The 19,461-nt window shown below is 35.5% G+C and overlaps 1 protein-coding gene and 1 non-coding gene across 2 annotated transcripts in view; both read left to right on the forward strand.

The window, feature by feature from the left end:
- Positions 1–19,461, forward strand: part of Prkg1 (protein kinase cGMP-dependent 1) — a 973,708-nt gene that overhangs the window by 41,793 nt on the left and 912,454 nt on the right. The gene's annotated exons all lie outside the window — the stretch shown is intronic.
- Positions 17,102–17,243, forward strand: LOC150054140 (U4 spliceosomal RNA). The gene has a single exon (XR_016537938.1). It is a non-coding gene; the product is annotated as a U4 spliceosomal RNA (small nuclear RNA).

Here is a 19,461-nt window from a genome sequence, read left to right on the forward strand (position 1 = left end):
CACATGGAATAAAGGTACAGACATACAGGAGAGGTACTATCTATCTTGTATAGACTTAAAAGTTATTATTGTTTTTTAAAATATGGAGTGTCTTGGATATATACCACCTTATTTTGAGACAGTAAGTGATTTTTTTTGGTGGGGTGGTTGGTTGTGGTGCTTGAACTCAGGGGCCTAGGTGCTAGTGTCTCATGGGCTTTCTTGCTGGGCCTGCTTTGAACTGTGATCTTCAGATCTCAGCCTCCTTAATAGTTAGGATTATAGGCGTGAGCCACCAGTGGTTGGCTAGTAAGTGAAATCTTAATGTGCAAAAGATTTTAAGCACGTGAGTTCACTTAATATCAGGTCCATCTGTCATTGAGTGGAACTTGGAAAGGAAAGGAGAGAGGGAATTCACCTTTCACTCTGGACTATATGTCTCATCATTATATTCTTTCCTGTGAGTCAGCCTAGGTAGTTCATATTGCCAGTAGCTCTCTAACGGAGCCCTCTCTATTCTAGAAGTGGTCTCTTTCCCCTTATAGTACCATAATGCCCTAATTTGTTATGTTAAATAACTGGTTTCCTGCTACTTAACACTTCCAACGCTTTCCTCAGAGTATTGTCCTTATTTATTTATTTATTTTTATTATGACTTACTCTGTTCTCCAAAAGCAAGCTTTTTATTTTTTTTCCTGTTCCTCAAAATTTCTGGCTTTAGCTAATTCCTTTCTCACCCTTCTCCTCAACAAGTTAGTTAACCATTCCAAATTTGCTTTTTCCATCTATAAAAGGGGCATGTCTTTCTAGATTTGCATACAAGGACTTCATTGAGGAGTCCTTCCAGCATGAATTCCTGTGAGAGAGAAGAAAGCAGGTTCTGAGTCACCAAAAAGAAAAATCCTCACAGTCAGGCTTGTCCATAGAGAACACTAAACGTGGCACGACCCTTCAGAATGTATGACTGAATATTTCTGCTCCTATCCCACAGATTCTGAGAGCAAGTTCCAAGAAGGGTCAGTACCTCAGCAATGAGGGGAACAAGAGTTTGTGTTTTAGAGCATGTGATCTGAAAGTTTCACTGTTACAGAATAGTTATCTATGTCAAAGTAATTGTGATTAAGTATAACCATTTCTATGCAGCACTCCCCAAAGTGCATATATATGTATATGTATGTGCATAGCATGTGTGTGTGTGTGTGTGTGTGTGTGTGTGTGTGTGTGTGTGTGTGTACATACATAGCTTGTCCTCAAGCTTGTCACAGATTGTACATTATCCTCTAAGGAAAAAATTCCTTACTGCATCCTTCCTCCCTACCACTCCCTGAGGTAGACTATGAGCCATGTTTGTTTTGGAAGCAGTAGCCCATAATCCTATGGTCACTGTTACTATGACACAACACTTCATCTTTCAGTAGTATATACCTGCCGGCTCTTTTTACTGTAGGGGACATGAACCATAGGCCTTTGTACATTTGAAAAAAATCTATGAATGTTTCTCCCACTATAATCTGATTAGCTCCCTTAATCACTGCTCTGACCATTTGTATTGCAAAATCTACAAGAAATGGTCAGTATCTATTTTCTTTATTAGTTTAGTTCATAGCCTAGTACCTTACATGTAGTCTGAGCCTGCTGTTTTGCTATCTGATTGTGATTTCCTGGAGAAAAAAAACAGTAAGAGATCTGTCATGGCTATTGCCTAAAACATCTTCCTCTGTTCCCAAATGATTACCCTGAAAAAACAAAGACTCAAATTATTTTATTTCAAGAAACACTTTGAAAACTGTATTGAGTGTATGATTATGAAGCAGTTTTAAAGGGGTCCTGAAAGCCAAATGTCTGAAAATAAATTTAGCCTGATTTGCTTCCAAAGAAACACTTGAGGAAATTATTAGCCCATCCTATGATATTTTTGCACATTTTGAGTCACATTTCTGTGTCAAGGGAAGTATGATTTTATTTTTATAGACATTTTTTATTTCAGGAAGAAAATTGACTCTTAAAAAATTTTTATTGTTACAATATTTCACCTTGTTATTTGATATATTTTATATATGCTTAATTGGTTATTTGAAATAGGAGAGGGAAGGTGGGAAATCAAGGTGAGCAGGGGGAGAGGGGAAAAATGGGGACCATGACATGAGAAAGGGTATCAATATTTGTGAAGTAATGTACCTTCTATCTGGTGACTATAATGTAACCCTTCTATTAATTACAATAAAAATACATGAAAAAACACTTGTAATATATTTGCTTTTACTTATTTTCCTTATGTGGTGAAATAAATTGTAAATTCACAACAGTGACCAAAAAGTGTTTGTAGACCACATTTACAAATCACTAGAGATCTGAGTCTAAATACTTAGGTTGCTAACAAGGCAATGTTTTATTTAAGCTACATCTCTCTGTTTCTCCCAAACTCTTCTTTGGGAATGACAATGAAGGAAATATTTTTAAAATTATACCTGCCTGCTCGAAAGGAACTACTTTCCATTTCTATATTGTCTTGCTTCTTGTCCTTGTCTATGTGTCCATCTATCTCCATGATTGTATTTAGAACCTTTACAAAACTTGTGTTTTCTCTTTTTATGCTTAGCATTTTGTCATAAAATTCTTCTTATATTATTATAACTTTATGATTCGTAATTATAAAGAATTCATAATTTTCCATTCAACCAATATGCCATCAATAACTTAATCATTACCTTGAAGAACCCATGTGTTTATGACTTAAATGCCTTTAAATCACCAACAAATTTATGGTTAAATTTGGTTAGCATTTCAGACTTGAATGTTTATTCCTAATTTGGAAATGTTGCAAAACACCTGATGGCTACAGATGAGCTGAGAGGAATCTTTTCCTAAGCACCACATTGAGAGGCAGACTCTAAGCATTCCTGACAGTGAAAGTGCAGGAATGTATGCCCAACCTTAGAAATGCAGCCACCAAAGCCAACAAGTTTAAAGAATAAAATAGCATAAGCAAGTATCTTTCCATATGCAATGATTGTTTACAAAGGAATCTTGCTTGTATTAAGACCCACAGAATTATGCTTCATCTTTACCAAGAGTGGGTTTAACAATGTTAACAAATGGAGTAACTGCATTCCAGACACTTGACTGGATTGCTTTCAGGGTCTTCTGTCAGGAGAATGGAAGTTTCCAGTATGAAATCCCAGCCTATCCTGCACTATGTCAGTTGATAGAGAAGATGAATTCTGAGAGGAATCTAAGAGAGAAGGCCGTGTTGGAACATGGTTAAAGCATTTTGTTGATAAATGATGTCTGACATAAATCTTCACTTGACTCTGAAGAAAAGCCCACGTTAGTATCAGGATGACAATCAGGATATTGTCCAAGAACTGGAGCTAAATCTTCCTTAGGAAAGACAAACGATTTTTAGTCTGGCCGCGTATCTCTCACTTGCACAGGCATGAGCTATCGCTTTTGTAGAGAAACCGCAGGCCTTAAACAGATGTTGCTCGGTTCACTCCACACAGAGAGGCTGTCAAACCAGTAGAAATGGAAAAAGGTTCCAACGTTGAAACCTATGGGATTCTGGTCAGTTAATCCCACGGGTTGGACTACATGCTGTCAGCCTTGGCCCATCAGCACCAGCTGTTATTAGGCATGACAGGGCCATGGGAGAATGCTGGGGAGATTTCAGAAATGTTAAATGCTCTTATTACTGTCGGGTGACTCGCACCTCTCGTTGGCAGCTCACATCTTGTAGCAAGCTCAGAGCACTTTCCTTGGAAAAGTCAGGCTGCTCCTGGATGAGTCAGGGGCTCAGAATTCAACCAGAAATATCCATGTTCCTTTTTTGACATTTTTGAGGAAATGGGATAGCAAAGTAATATTCTTTCTGGGAAACCAGACAATGATATTTAAGCTAAAAAATGTGAGAGGGAAAGAAATGCATTTCTCCAGTGGAATGCAGGGTGGTCAGTAATGATCACTAAGCTGGCACTGCCTGCAGGTGGTGGCCTGGGCATCCACCCATGGTTTGAGGTATGCTAACTTGATGAGAAAATAAAGGGACACAATGAGTTTTTCTTTCTTTTTGCTAGTCCTGGGGCTTGAACTCAGGGCCTGAACTCTGTCCTTGAGCCTCATTTGTGTTCAAGACTAATACTCTACCCCTTGAACCACAGCACCACTTTAGCTCTTTTTCTGTGTATGTGGTATTGAGGGATCGAACTCAGAGCTTCATGCATGCGAGGTGAGCACTCTACCACTAGCCCACATTCTTAGCCTCTAAGATGATTTTTTTAACCATTTATATATCAATTGGATATATCTTCCTCAGATAAATGTTTATTGTATATTTTTAAATTGGGTTGCTTGGTTCTCTTAAAATTTTTAAATGTTTGCTATTGAATTGTGGGAATCACTTTGGCCTTTTTTTCAGGTAGATGGTATGCAAATATTTTCTCCCATTTCTTATACTTTTTTGGTTGATTTTTTTTACTCCATTTTACCTTCTTTGGGGGGGGGCGGCGCTGGCTGTGCAAAAGCTTTTTGATTTGATGTATTTTTACATGTCCATTTTTGCTTTGGTTTTCTGTTTTATGTCCCTTCCAAGAACATAATCATCGCTAAGGCCAGAAGTATACCATTTTTTATGTTTTTATTCTTTTTCATTGTTTCATGTTATGCTTTTGTATCTTTAATCTGTTTTGATGGTTTTGTAATGGAACAATGGAATAAGATCCAATCTCATTTTAAAAATTTGGTTCACTTTTCCCAACACTATTTATTAAAAGTCTGTCATTTCCCCATTGTGTATACTTGGTGTATTTGCTAAAGATCAGCTGACATATGAGTTTCTTTAAAATGTACTACTTAGCTGGGCATAGTGGCTTTATGCCCATAATCCTAGTATTTGGAAGGCAGAGATAGGGAGTTATTTTCAAACCAATTTAAAGCTAGTAAGACTCTTATCTTCCAGGCAAGGTGGTTTACAACTGAAATACCACCTACTCAGAAGGCATGAGTAGGAGGATTTAGGTCTGGAGCTAACCCTAGCAAACACGTGATCCCTATCTGAAAAATACCTAAATAGAAATGCACAGGGTCATGGCTTAAATGGTAAGCATTTGTCTAGTCATCATAATATCTGTAGTTTGAACACCTGTACAAGAAAAACTAACAGAAATTAAAATATACTCCTTACTTTCCTAGTTGCAAAACATATTGTTGTCTTTTCTTTGCTTTTTGTCAGTCGTGAGTTTGAATTCTGGTCCTGGGCTCTGTCCCTGAGCTCTTCAGCACAAGGCTAATGCTCTACCACTTGAGCCCTCATGCCACTCCCAAGATACTGTCTTCACTATTCAACTGTCTTTTCCCTTTTCCTTTTCCAAAGCAAGTCCTCCTAGATCCTATGACTCCACATACAACACTTAAGTTTAGCTGCCGCTGACTGATTTTCACTTTAAAAAAATTACTGTTTACAATCCATTGTGGATACTTTTGTTAGGAGGAAGATGCAGGGAATATGATAGAGTAGGTGATATTGATTGGAATACATTATAAACATGTGTGTTCATGTAACAAAACTCTTCCATATATGCCAATAAAAAATAAAATGCATGAGGCCTGGAGTTTGGTGTAGTGGTAGAGTGCTTGTCTAGTATGCATGAAGCCTTGGGTTTGAGGTTATCATATACACAGAAAAAGCTGGGAGTGGTGCTGTGGCTAAAATGGAGACCTGTAGCCTTGAGAAAGCTCAAGGATAGTGCCCAGGCCCTGAGTTCAAGACCCAGGATTGGCATTAATAAATAAGTAAATAAAATTAAAAAATACGGTTTGACATTTTCAAGACTTTAAATTTCATGGTCTAAGATTTTGTGTTGTAAATAAACTAAAAATCTATATATTTTATCTATCCCTCAGCGTCTGTTGGCCTTTGATATCTTACAGGAAGCTCAATCATCATTTAATTCACATTATGAAATTATATGTTATAAATAAACTTCTACATTAGCACATTCATAAGCCTAAGAGACAGTCTAGGACATTCATGCACAGTAAATTGTAGCCCTAACTAACTTACGTGAGTAAATTAAATGTTGTGAAACTTTTTAAGAGATTAAAAAAATACTTAAAAGAGATGTTAATATTATTGGCATGAAAAATAACACAGAAGACTTATGAATTATACTCATTCAAAGGGTGTTTTGAAGTGATTTATAGCAAAATGCATATGGATTTTATAATGCAATAAAAATGAAAGGTGATAAGTACACCTCATAAAGTCATATTGTTTCTACAAACAGTTACAAGGAGTAGATTTACATTTCTTCCACTGGAGTTCAAATTCCAGTGCTAGAATTGGACTGCAGATCTTTTATTTCTTTTCTGCACTAAGGGGAATAAATCAAATGTAAAATATGGCCAAAGATAACTTCTGGAAAAGAAAACATCTCTTGGCAAGAATCTAACCTGGAATTTTCTTATTAATAAATAAGAATGTGTTTGGTGGGTTTGGTTATATTGTGCAGGCTTTCCCATGGACCAATGCCTAGTTTGAATATTCTTTCTTAAATATATAAACAGATGTGCACTTTTTTTTGTTATTTTCTTTACTCAAAAGCCATCAAAAGAAAGTTTCCCAAATGAAATACTGAATGCTAAAAGCATTATGTAGAGTGCAAACACACTCATTTATAGTGCTACACCTACCCTGTTCTGACTCTACCTCCACATTGATTTGACTTAGTAAACTCACAGCTATTGTTTGGGTCAATAAGGGGCAGTGAGAGATCATGTCTTCATCTGAAATCAGTTCTATCATTGACTGATTAAACTTTGACATTGAAACAGTTAATTTTCCATATTTTTTTATCTGTCAAGGAGTAGATGAAAGCTTTGTATCCTTAGGTCAACAGGCTTCTCATGACCTGTTCAAGTGATTAGTAGATGACATGTAAAGTAATTAAAATGTAGCTCTTTTCATGTTAATCATTGTCCACCTTACTTTACCTTCAACTCCTAATCATAAGTTGTAATTACTGCCATAATATAATTGTAGATCTATGCTGCTATGCCTTCTTCACATAAAAGCTTAATGGCCAAGATAGACTTTATGCAGTTAGGCTTATTCTGGGAAATAGGACCTTGGGGTTTTGGCCATGTTAGTTCCTTTTAATAGTCTCCATCAGCAGAGACATTTCCTTTTGGTACCTCAGACACATTCCATCTTCAGAAGTGCAATCAACCCCTTTCAACAACTACCAATATGTGTGTGGAAGATCTTTCTTTCCATACAATAATATGACAACTAAATTTTAACCTTCAATGGTAATAAAAATCACTTTATTTTTGAAGGAGAAAAAAATAAAACTGCTGATCTACAAATGGACTAATTTATAGGAAAGATTAAACTGGAAGATAGTGAAGCATAAGCTTTATAAGTAAGGAAGCACAAAATATGATAGTGTTTACTAGTTATGTCAAGGATTTTCTTTGTCTTTGTTTTTTTTTAAATTTTTGAATGTATTGGAATATGGAATTAAAGTTTGGAAAGTTGGTGGTTTGTGGGTTTGTGGATTGGAAGCTGTCTCTTCTCAGCTTCTTGGTAGAGTGAAATTATTTATAATTGCTGCTTCGGTGTTCCTTGTTTAATGTTGAGTCCTATTTACAGTTTCCAGAGCTAAGTACAGTAAAAGTAATTTAAGAATTTTGTAATATGTATAAAGGCAGGATTTGTATTAAGAATGTGTTTTTCCCCTACCTTACTATAACATTTTGAGCTGTAAATTTTGGTGAGTCCTAGTTCTGAGATTTTTCTCGAATCATATGTGTGCATAGTTGCATACATTCATACACTCATGCATTCATGAACACATAAACATTAACTTTTTCACTAAATTTTCATAGGAAAAACAAGTGTGGGGGAAGAAGCTGATATTAAGATATTCTGAAGGTGGAGTGGAATTTTGTACATAACTTGTTGCTTAGTAAGACAACTTAATTGTTATCTTTAAAATTTTTCACTTATTTTCTAGTTAGGTCTATATAATGTCTGTTTACTGGAATTTCAGGGTAGACCTCCCTCCAGAAAGAGGAACTTCAGACTTTAGAAGTGTTATAATGGTTTTTACTAAGAATCCACTTACTGTACAATCGCTTTCTTAAGAAGCCACTGATTATACAGGTGCTTGATCCCCATTTATAGTTCACATATGCAGCAGTTTATAAAATGAGTACTTGGAAATATGTGTGTGTGTGTGTGTGTGTGTGTGTGTGTGTGTGTGTGTGTGTGTGTGTGTTGGTTTGTCATGAGGCTTGAACTCTGGGCCTGGGTGCTATGCCTTGGTGCTGTCCCTGAGCTCTTCAGCTCAAGGCTGGGACTCTATCACTTTGAACAACAATGCCACTTCTGGCTTTCTGGTGGAGATAAGATTCTCAGGGACTTTCACGCCCAGGCTGGCTTTGAACCACGCATCTCAGCCTCTCAAGTAGCTAGGATAATAGTAAGCCATCGATGTTTGGTAGGAACAATTGTCTTTATAAGAACCATGAAATATGATTTTGAAGAGTAAATATTTTCCACAGTTATGTTTGACTATGCCTTCTTTTTCCCATCATCCATCTTATGTTAATTAGACATAACCCTCCTCCTTGACTCCACTCTTTTCAATCTCTAAATCTTTTAATATCAGTTCTTAGATTAATTTTGTTAGACGTATATTTCTTCTCTGCTCAGAATTGTGGCGCCCTTTGATTACAGAGGGCACATAGTCTGTATTAATGGATTTGGTATCCCAGGACCCTCCTTACCTTGAATGCACTGACTCTGCTAAATTCACTTATTTTTATAATTTATCTATACCTTTATATATACAGGTATGCAATCTTCTGAAGTATTTAGTCGTTCATTTTTCTTGCATTATTACTGTGACCAGGACTTCAGTGAAAATGTTGAATAGAAATGGTGACCATGAGCAACTATTGCTTTTTTTTTGATACCAGTCTCTTTTTTAATTTTTTTATTAAAGAATTTATTAACATTGATTTTTACATCATATTTCAAACGACAAGTTTAACAAACAAGTGTTCAAGAAGGGAATCTCTATATACAATCACTGGGACTTAGTTTTTAGAACTTAATCAAAATTAGGCTAAGGGTTTGTATGTCATAGAAACATTAATTCAAGAAAGAAAACATGTCTATAGAGTCATAGGTTTTTATATCTATATAGTTATATTTATACCAGTCTTTAATGATTTAAAAATATATCTTCAAGTAGTTATGTAAAGGAGGGGCCATTTAAGAAAGCAGGTTATGAATACAAGGTATCTCAGTTTTTTTGTGTGTGTGCCATTCTTAGGGCTTGAACCGAGTACTGTCCCTGGGCTTCTTCTTCTTTTTGTTTTTTTTTTTATTTTACGGTTAGGGGTTACAATTACATTCATCAGGTAGTGGGCACATCACTTCTTGTATATTATTATCCGTTCCCATGTTTTTCTTCCACTTTCCCTCTTCCCAGCCCCTCCCACTCATCTTGTTTTTCCCCTACCTTGCCTTTTTCAAATAAACCAATAAATGTATATACGATATACCAGGTACCACATTCAGATACAGAAACAGCATGAGGTAAACCATGGGGGAAAGAAGAGAAAAGAAATAGCTTCACAAAGTACATTAAGAACAACAATTACAGATATAAACCTCCTGTTTCTAGATCCTGGGTGGGCTTCTTGTACTTAAGGATAGTGCTAGACCCCTTGAACTGCAGCTGCACTTCTTGCTTCTGGTTAGTTAATTAGGGATATGAATTTCACAAACTGTCCTCCCCAGGCTGTCTTCGGACTGTGATTCTCAGATCTCCGCTTCATGGGTAGCTAGGATTGCAGGTATGTTCCCACATGGGAAAGCATGCAATCTTTCATCATTATGCCTGCAATTTTATTTGCTTTTCAGATTTTGTGTGTGTTTATGTTTACCATTTGTCAGTTAAGCAATCTCTTATTTCAGACATATAAAGATTATTTTGAAATAATGAATGGGCTTTGAATTTTATCCAGTTCCTTTTATCCATTTTTGTAAGATTTTATTAACATGGATTTTTTTACATCATATTTCAAATGTCATGTTTAACAAACAAGTATTCAAGAAGGGAATCTCTATATACAATCACTGGCACATAGATTTTAGAACATAATTAAAATTAAGATGAGTCTTTGTAAAAGATATGTATTAATCTCTGTAATAAAACATCATGTCTATAGAGCATATATCCCATCATAGATTTTTATGTCTATGTAGTTATGTTTGTATCTCCAAGAACATGTCCATAACCTTAGGTACCCAAATATTGAGTCATCGCTCTTGTACTGTTTGGACCTAGTATCCCACAGATTAAGGATACGCATTCCCTTTGTTCCTTTGGTCTTGACTTATCTCAACATGATTCGGTCTAATTTCATCCACTTCCCTGCTAATGTCATTATTTTATCTTGTCTATTGGCTATATAGATTTCCACTGTGTGTGTATATATATATATATATATATATATATATATATATATATATATATATATACCACATTTTGTGATATATATATTCATTGGCAATAGGGCATCTGGGTTGTTTCCATCACTTGGTTATTGTGAATACTGCAGAGATGAACATGGCTGAGCAGGTGTCCTTATCATATCCTGGGTTATTTTTGAGTGTATTTAGATAGTCATTGTTTATTTTCAGCTTAATGATGCTTCATGATTTCAGTCCTTTGAGGTTTTTGGAGACGTGTTATTGCTTATCATACCTCCAGTTCTAATAAAAATTGTTTATACAGTACAAATGTATGTACTATTTGGAGCTAAATAGCTTTATTTTTTTGCCAGTCCTGGGCCTTAAACTCAGGGCTTGAGCACTGTCCTTGGGCTTCCTCAAGGCTAGAGCTTTATCACTTGAGCTACAGCACCACTTCTGGTGTTTATCTACATATGTGGTACTAAGGAATCGAACCTGGGTCTCCATGCATGCTAGGCAAGCACTCTACCACTAGGCCAAATTCTTGGCACTACATAGCCAAATGAAGTGGTCTATTAATTATAATTGTTCAAATTGTCTACATCTGGTTTACTTTTCCATCTTCTATCAGTTATAACCAGAATAGAAATCATAAAACATTGTATATTAGTTTGTATAGTTCAGAGCACTATGAAGTGTTACTTTACCCATTTTTTAAAAGATTTTATTAACATTGATTTTTTTTTTTTTTGCTAGTCATGGGGCTTGAACTCAGAGCTTGAGCACTGTCCTTGGACTTTTTTACTCAAGGCTAGTGCTCTACCACTTGAGCCACAGAACAACTTCCAGCTAGTTTTTTACTATTGATTCTTACATCATATTTCAAGTGTCATGTTTAATAAACAAGTATTCAAGAAGGGAATCTATACGGTCAATGGCACACAGATTTTAGAACATAATTAAAATTAAGCTGAGTGTTTGTTTGTGATAGATACATCTCAATCTGTATAACATTGTCTAGAGAGTACATATCCCATTATACATATATAAACATAACTACATAGACATAAAATATATGATAGGCTGAGCATGGTGGCTCACGCCTATAATCCTAGCTACTCATGAGGCTGAGATATGAGAATCAGGGTTCAAAGCCAGCCCAGGCACAAAAGAACCTGAGACTCTTATCTTCTATTAACCTGTAGAAAATGGGAAGTGGTGCACTTCTGGGTTTTTGGTAGTTTATTGGTCATAAGAGTCCTACAGACTTTCCTGCCTGAACTGGCTTTGAATCACGATGCTAGGATCCTCAGACTCCATAGTAGCTCGGATTACAAGAATGAGCACTCACCCCACCTTAGTTCTATTTCTTCAGGTGGTTACTCTGGAGAGTGTATTATGCAGGACATCCTGAAATTCTATAATGCTTTATGATTACTCAAATAGTGCAGTGAAGAAACTTTCAACTCTTATTGGCCCTACTGTCTTTTGCACTACTTTTTGTGAGGTGGTATTGTTGTCATACACAGGCATAATTAACATGCATTCATAAACATTAATTCCTCCTGTGATGTTTGTTTTTTCCTTAACTCTTTTATTTCCTTTATTTTTTTTTCCTTTCATGTAGTCCATTTTTTTCCTGCCTGTTTGAAGAAATCATTCTTGTTATTCTTTACTGTGGTGTTGTAGGTGAGAGATAATTTAGTTTCTGTTTCTGAAAATGTATTTATTGGCTTTTGTATTCAAAGCATATCCTTGCCACATGTAAAATTCTTGGTTGGCAGTTTTATATTCTATCATCCCTTTGAGGCTGCCACTTTATTGCCGTGTGGCTTTTATCATTTCACACACACAAAAAAGCCAACTATCATTTTATTGCTGCTCCATTGAAAGTGAGGATGGCTTTGTCTATTATAAGGAGTTTTCCCTTTTCCTATTTATATGCAGCTTTACTATGGTACATTTCTGCGTGCAATCACATCTGTGTTTTGTATTTATTGTGCTAGTGGTTTACAGTGTTTCTTGAAATCTGTGGCTTGATATTTTTAATCAGCTTTGGAAAATTCTTCAAATGTTGCTTTAGCCCCATCTTCTTTTTAATTCTCCTGGGAATTTAATTATATATAGATTTGACTTTTTCCCATGATAACACATCTCATATCCTTTTCTTTTTCTTTCCTTTTTATAAAAAAGAAAACTTGTAGTCTCTACTATAGTTTTCTTTGAGCTTATCCTATATTTTACTAATTCTATTTTTTGCTATTAAACTTTACTAGTGAGTTATTAAAATTCAATTACTTTTTGTCAGTTCTAAGAAATCAGTTTCATAATTTCTACTTTTCTGCTGAAATTATTCATATTTTCACATCAATTCCAAACCATGTTTTTTGTTTTAAAAGTCATAACCATGAGACGGAGGGACGGAGGGGTGGTATTCGTTAGTAAATGCTGTTATTACCTGACTTACCTAACTGTAACCCTTCTGTAAATCACCTTTGGAGTAACTCAAAAACAAAGTACTGTACTACAAATAATTTTTTAAGCCATACTGTTAGTTCTAGTATCAGGTTCTCCAATAGGCATGATGGTGTTGCAAGCTTTAAACTCCCTTTTTTCTCTCTTATGTACAGAGTATTGTCTTGGTATAACTCAGGTTTTTGCTTAAATTTTGATGTGTGTGAAATTAGCAAGATGACTTTAGACCCTAAATGATGTGATCTTCCTCGAGGAAAGGCAACTAGTTTCTATCAAGAAAAGAATAGTAGGGATAGATAAACTCAAATCATAGATGGAGCAGATACAAAGTAGAAATACTTGAGCACAGGATTATTGGCAATTAAAGTTTAGCTTTTAAGATTTTCAATAGATTGAGCCAGCATGCTATGTTTCGTTCCTCTAGTATCATGATATTTTAGAAACTCTGACAACTTCTTAGCTCCTTAGTTTCTAATAAATGCCCAAATATTTATAGTCATAGGAGAGTTTTGTAATTGTAACTGAACCTAAACATGGCATGTTCAACTCACCGTTCTAGCTTCTCTTTTCTCTAGAGGGTCATCTTTTCAATTCCTTGCTATCTGGGAAGTTTCCAACATATTAAATTTTCTTCTGGTTATTCTTGGTAGAAAGGATGATAAGCTGCAAGCTAACCATCCACTACTAAACAAATTCTTTAGACTACTCACTTTAGTACAAAAATTAATGTTTAAGGTCAGAAGGGTGACATAGTGTTAGAGTGCTTGCTTAGCATGCATGAAAACCCTGGGTTCGATTCCTCAGTATGACATATACACACAAAAAGCCAGAAGTAGTACTGTGGCTCAAGTGGTAGAGCACTAAGAAAGCTCAAGGACAGTGCCTAGGCCCTGAGTTCAAGCCCATGGACTGGCAAAAAAAATTAATGTTTATTAAAATAATAAAACCTGAAAATAAAAATCCAAATAGGTGATCACTTTTGACTCACAGTGGCATTTAAAATATTAAAATTGAAAATGAATTTCTAAAACTTCAAAGCATCATTTTTGAGAAACATTTTTAATGTTATTTGTGATTTCTAACTTTTAAAAAAGTGAGCAAACTGAATTCAGTCCTAGAAAAACATATCAATTCTGGGCTTTAATGAGTTGAGAATTTTCCTTATTAATGTTAGTGTTTTATTGATATTGCTAACAAATTCAGCAGTATCTTTTGATTCATTATTTGGGCACTTAAAATTAGCTTAGTACACCCATGTTTGTGTGTGAGTGTGAGTGTGTGTGCATGTGCCAAATCCTTGGTGCTAGATGCTGTTTCTGAGCTTTTTGCTCAAGCCTATCACACTACCACTCGAGTCACATCTATACTTGCAGCTTTTTCTTGTGACTAATTGGAAAAAGGAGGCTCATGGACTTTCCTGCATAGGCTGCCTTTGAACTAGGATCCTCAGATCCCAGCCTCCTGAGTAGCTAAGATTACAGGTATGAGCTACCAGCACAAGGCAGTACAACTAACTACACATGGCAACTATTTCTTTGTTAAAGAAAATATAGCAGCTTGGCCATCGATAGATCTAGTATTGCTTGAAGTTATAAGACACTGATTTATAACATATATATATTAATAAATGGGGTTAAATGGGCAATATAATGAAGAAAGTAAACACTGTGTCTTGGTACATTGGGTACATTGTTAAAAAACAAGCAAAAAAGAAAAATTATTGTCATCAAAATGTAGATTCGTAAGGCCATATAGAATGATGCTAAATGCAAGGACCTCCAGGATATAGAAACAAAAACCATATAATGAGTGATTGTTGTCCTAAATGTACTATGTGATCTCTCATCTCTTTTGTTGTCCCTTGGTTATCTCATATTGTTACAGTATTTCTCCTGGTTATCTGATATATTGTATATATGCATATTTGGTTATTTGAAGTCGGATAGGGAAGGGAGGAAATCAAGATGAGGGGCTGGGGTGGGGGGAAGGAAATGGGGACCAAGACATGAGAAAGGGTATCAGTGTATATGAAGTAATGCACCTTGGTGAATATAATATAACCCTTCTATTAATTACAATAAAATATATGGAAAAAAATAATAAAATAAAATAGTAGCTGGATGAGGTAGCTCACAACGGTAATTGTCCTTACTCAGGAGACTGAGATTTGAGGATTGCAGTTCAAGCCAGCCTGGGCAATCCAAAAATACAAAGCCGAGAGACTCTCCAATTAATCTCTGGAAAAGGAGAAGTGGAGCTGTGGCTCAAGGGTAGGGCTGTAGCCTACCCTGAGCTGAAGAGCTCAGGGACAGCTCTCAAGGCAGAGTTCAAGCCCCATAACCAAATAAAAAAAGATCTGCCACTGAATGTCAAAATGAAATGAATTTGACTTATGTGTTACTTTTATGATGAATATAGAATATGTACTTCATTGCTCAAGATGGAGTTGAAATTTGGACAGTAGAGGGCGCAATTGTACCTTTAGTTCTGGTTTTCATCCATTAGAAATTAGTAACTAATGACTTAAGAGAAGATTTTGAGCAGTGTACTATTAGATGCAGTTATATCTGATTTCTGGAAGTATGTTAAGAAAAACCTGAATCATGCAAATATATAATATAAATTGATATTATAATTAAATTCTTTGATTAAATGCATATTTTAACGAACAGCAAAGTTAAATCTTAGAAACTGCTTTCTAAAAGAATTATTTTTACCTGAATTAAATAAAGGTTATATTTTGTCTGTATGGCATATATTCATACACATATTTTTATTCTTAGACCATAATTAGTACCAGTCATAGCTACTTTTCCTCTCTGGAAAAGGTACTGCCAGATACAACTCCCATTTTGTAGGAGGACAAAATAAGAAGCATTAGAGATCAATGAGATCAAGAGAGTTCCTGCATTGGTTGAACACTGTAGAAAAAAATCCTACCTTAAAATGTCTGTTAATGCTCAGGTTTTGCAAAAGGTACAGGAGTTTCTTGTGGATGAAAATCAGAAACCCCTGAGTCCTTAAAGTAACATTATACTCCTTTAGTATAGAGCTTTATTGACAGTAACTTGGGAGTATGTGTGCAGAAAACTATGAGCCTAATTGGACCAAGTTTGGCTTTTTCTCATAAATATAGCTCTTAGATTTTTTAATAGGATGATTTAGACTAAGATATTTTCTTATTTAAGTTTGTCAAAATGTAAAGAACTTCAGAAATCTTTCTCACTTAAAATAAGTTAACAGGTAACATCTACTTGAGAAATATTTCTCCTTTGCATCAACAAAGCAGACATTCCTTCCTTTTAATTGTCCAACTGCTTAACACAGCTATATGTTTATAATTACTGCTAGTTTGGTAGGCTAGCACTTCAGTGTTCAGTGAATTGTGACAATGAGCCCATGATTTTATTTGAAGGGCTTAGGCTGATATCCTGTAAGAAAAAAAAATTCTTAAAAGAGCATGAGGATGGGGAGTAAAGATACATTTATAAAGCCGAAGACCTAAGATAGCCAACTGAATGTATTTGTGAGATAAATGTGTTCCTTGTACATGAATTTTCTCCAGATCTTTGAATGTGGACTTCCATTTGAAATGCTCATATGAGGCCTATGCAATGTATTAGTAATCACTGGAATAACTGGTGAAGTAGGAAACCTAGTTGGAAGGATTTACTTTCAAAATAATTCTAAATGATGAGTAATTTTGTAAAAGATGAATGTATGGAGAAGTACTTGAAAAGTTCAATGTCAAATCAGCCTTCCTTAGGTTTAAATTCAGGGCCTCCTGCTTGAGCCATACCTTCATTGCAGCTTTTCTTCCTCTGGTTATTTTGCAGATGGAATCTTGAAGACTCCTCTCACTGGGTTGGTATCAAACTCCAGTCCTCCTGAATGTCAACCTCTTAGTAGTTAGGGTGACATTACAGGCACCCTAGAGACACGTCTTTTGAAGGAGTAGCTAGAACTGTGAAAGGCACAAGAAAGAAACTGTTGAATCTCTAGTACTGAATAGACAATGACAGCAGACTTTTAAGACAATATTTTCTAAGCCTAAAAAGTAACAAAGGTCTGAGATGATGTTGTTTTAAAATTGCTTTAGGAGAGTTGATTATCTTTCTGTAGTTTGAAGATGTGGTTGGTTATCCAGAAGTATTATTTTCAAGCCTGGCGCAGTGGCAAGTATCATAGCCAATGAGGTTTATCCGAGGTGCAATTATTGCTAATTGAAAAGTTTTCTCAATTCCCCACCATGATGAACTGCAATATAGTGGACCCTGGCAATTTTTGACAGTCTCTACAGAGACTGATTTGAAAAAGAAGTATTTTCTAGCATACTGAGGTGTCAAAAAATACACAATGTTATCATGAGTCTGAGCACACTAATATGTTGCTCAAAGAGAGATGTCTCTTCCTACATTTTTTTCTGCAAAATAAAAGCATATTTAAAAAATTAAGCCCCTGATATTTTTCATTTATTAGATACAGAAAAGCTTCAACTGAGCCTTTATTTATTAGATATTAAGCAACCAACAGTTATATAAAGAAAGGAAAAAAGTGTCTTTTCACCTTTTTTACTTGATCAGAGAGGTAAATGTTGTGGATATTAGTAAATAATGGCTGACATACCCATTTATTCCTAATTTCTCAGTTTGATTAGGGATGATCTTTTTGTTCTATTTAATCATGTTTCTGAAAGTTATAAATCATGATAAATGCTATTATAAAGAAAGACATAGGATGGTTTAGAAGGCTGATCAGAGGAAATTACTAAGGGGAAATCTGAAAATAGAATCATTTAATTATTGACTCAAAAAGTGGGAGATGGTGATGGAGCTGGAATTTGAAGACAGTGAAAGGGGTTAGGAGAGGGATTTAAAGGCAGGGAGGGAAATGCCCCTGGAAAAGCACTGAAATGTTATAATTAGATTGCTTGGAAATAAAGACCAGTATAACACATGTATGTACTTACTGTTTTTTTTTTTTGTTACCTGTTGATGATGGTACTGGGATTTGAACCCAGGACCTTCTTGCCTGCTTGGCAGAGCTCTACCAATTGAGTCCTGCTCCTTAACATTTTTTTTTGCTTCAGTTATTTATTTATTTATTTTTTGGGTAGAGTGTCATTTGAATGAGGCTGGCCTCAGACAGCAGTCCTCCTATTTATGCCTCCGTCTTCCTGGGGATTATAGGTGTGAGCTGCCAAGCCTGGGTGTAAGTAACTAATTCTTGATAATTTGCTCTACTGGTTTTGATCCCGTGTAATTTCCCTTTGAACATACTCACAACCTAGGCAATAGTCCTAGAACGCAACCTTATTTTAAAGAGAGGAAATGTGATTATGGGTTGAATGGCAATGCTAGTCCTTCCTGTAAGTACCAAATTTGTCCCATATTTGTGGCTTTCTGTCATGTCATTGGCTGTGGTAACACAGTGTGGTTTTCAGAAGGAGTTGGAGAGTTGGAGTGACCAGTTTTGGTGTATTCTCATGTCTCACTTGGTTGTGATAGAGAAGACAGTAAGTAATTTCACGAATAAGGAAGGTGCTTTAAGTAAGGCATCCAATTGATCTTGAAACAATTAAGTGTACAATAGCAGCCAAAAGTTCCGTATGGCTTAGGGAACGACTTGGACAACTTACACGGCAGGATTTTCATGGAAATCAAGCCAGTCTTATGTCTGTCATAATGACGCACAGACCAAATGAAAGCCCAGAAAAGTATCAGGCTGAGGACAAGGAAGCACTAATTCTAACCCTGACTCTCTGTCTTGGGAAAGTTGCTTTATGAACTTTGGACTCTAGGTTTCATCAAACTTCAAATTGTGGAAGTTAACTTGACCAATGCCTGAGTTCATTTCTAGATGAAAATTCCATGAACTATATTGCTTTCTATTTTCAGGAGGTGAGGAAGGTTAGGGCGTCAAATCATGGCAAATGGTGCTGTGAGCCTTTAAATGCACTGACTTTGTGTTTGCGTATGTGAATGAAAGCATAGTTCCAGCGGGAGTCTCTGAAATAGCAGAATGCATGTTGACTAGAGGACTAGAAAGTGAAAAGAAGCAGTGTTCATCAAATTCTCTGTGTTCCTCAGCAGCAATTACTTGTCACATTTTCACAAATAAAAGGGTTTTGAAGACTTCCATGTCAGTTTTCTCCTTGAAATTGGTAGACCTCAAACATAAAATTCTAAGGAAGTTAGAAGTTAGAATTTTGGCTATGTTTTTATTTATGAAAAATTTAGATGAATTTTCCATAACTCGCTACATTAACTCTGATCTTTGAGTGAACACATTCTTATGTAATACAGTGATGTAAGACAGACATTGGATATTCTATGCTCACATTACCCATAGTGCACAATTATCTCTTTTTTATTTACTTGTATGGGCACAGAAATTATATAATGTTATCTCTATTGCTCTTTGGGATATTTCTGTTTTTAAATAATTGTGTATTCATTGGTCTTTTCAGTTTAAATAGAAGAACCATTAATATTTAAAATGTTATTTGCTTACTGGCCTAA

This window comes from Megascapheus bottae, chromosome 15, assembly GCF_031878675.1.
Source record: "Megascapheus bottae isolate mThoBot1 chromosome 15, mThoBot2.hap1, whole genome shotgun sequence".
In the NCBI taxonomy this organism is placed as follows: Eukaryota; Metazoa; Chordata; class Mammalia; order Rodentia; family Geomyidae; genus Megascapheus; species Megascapheus bottae.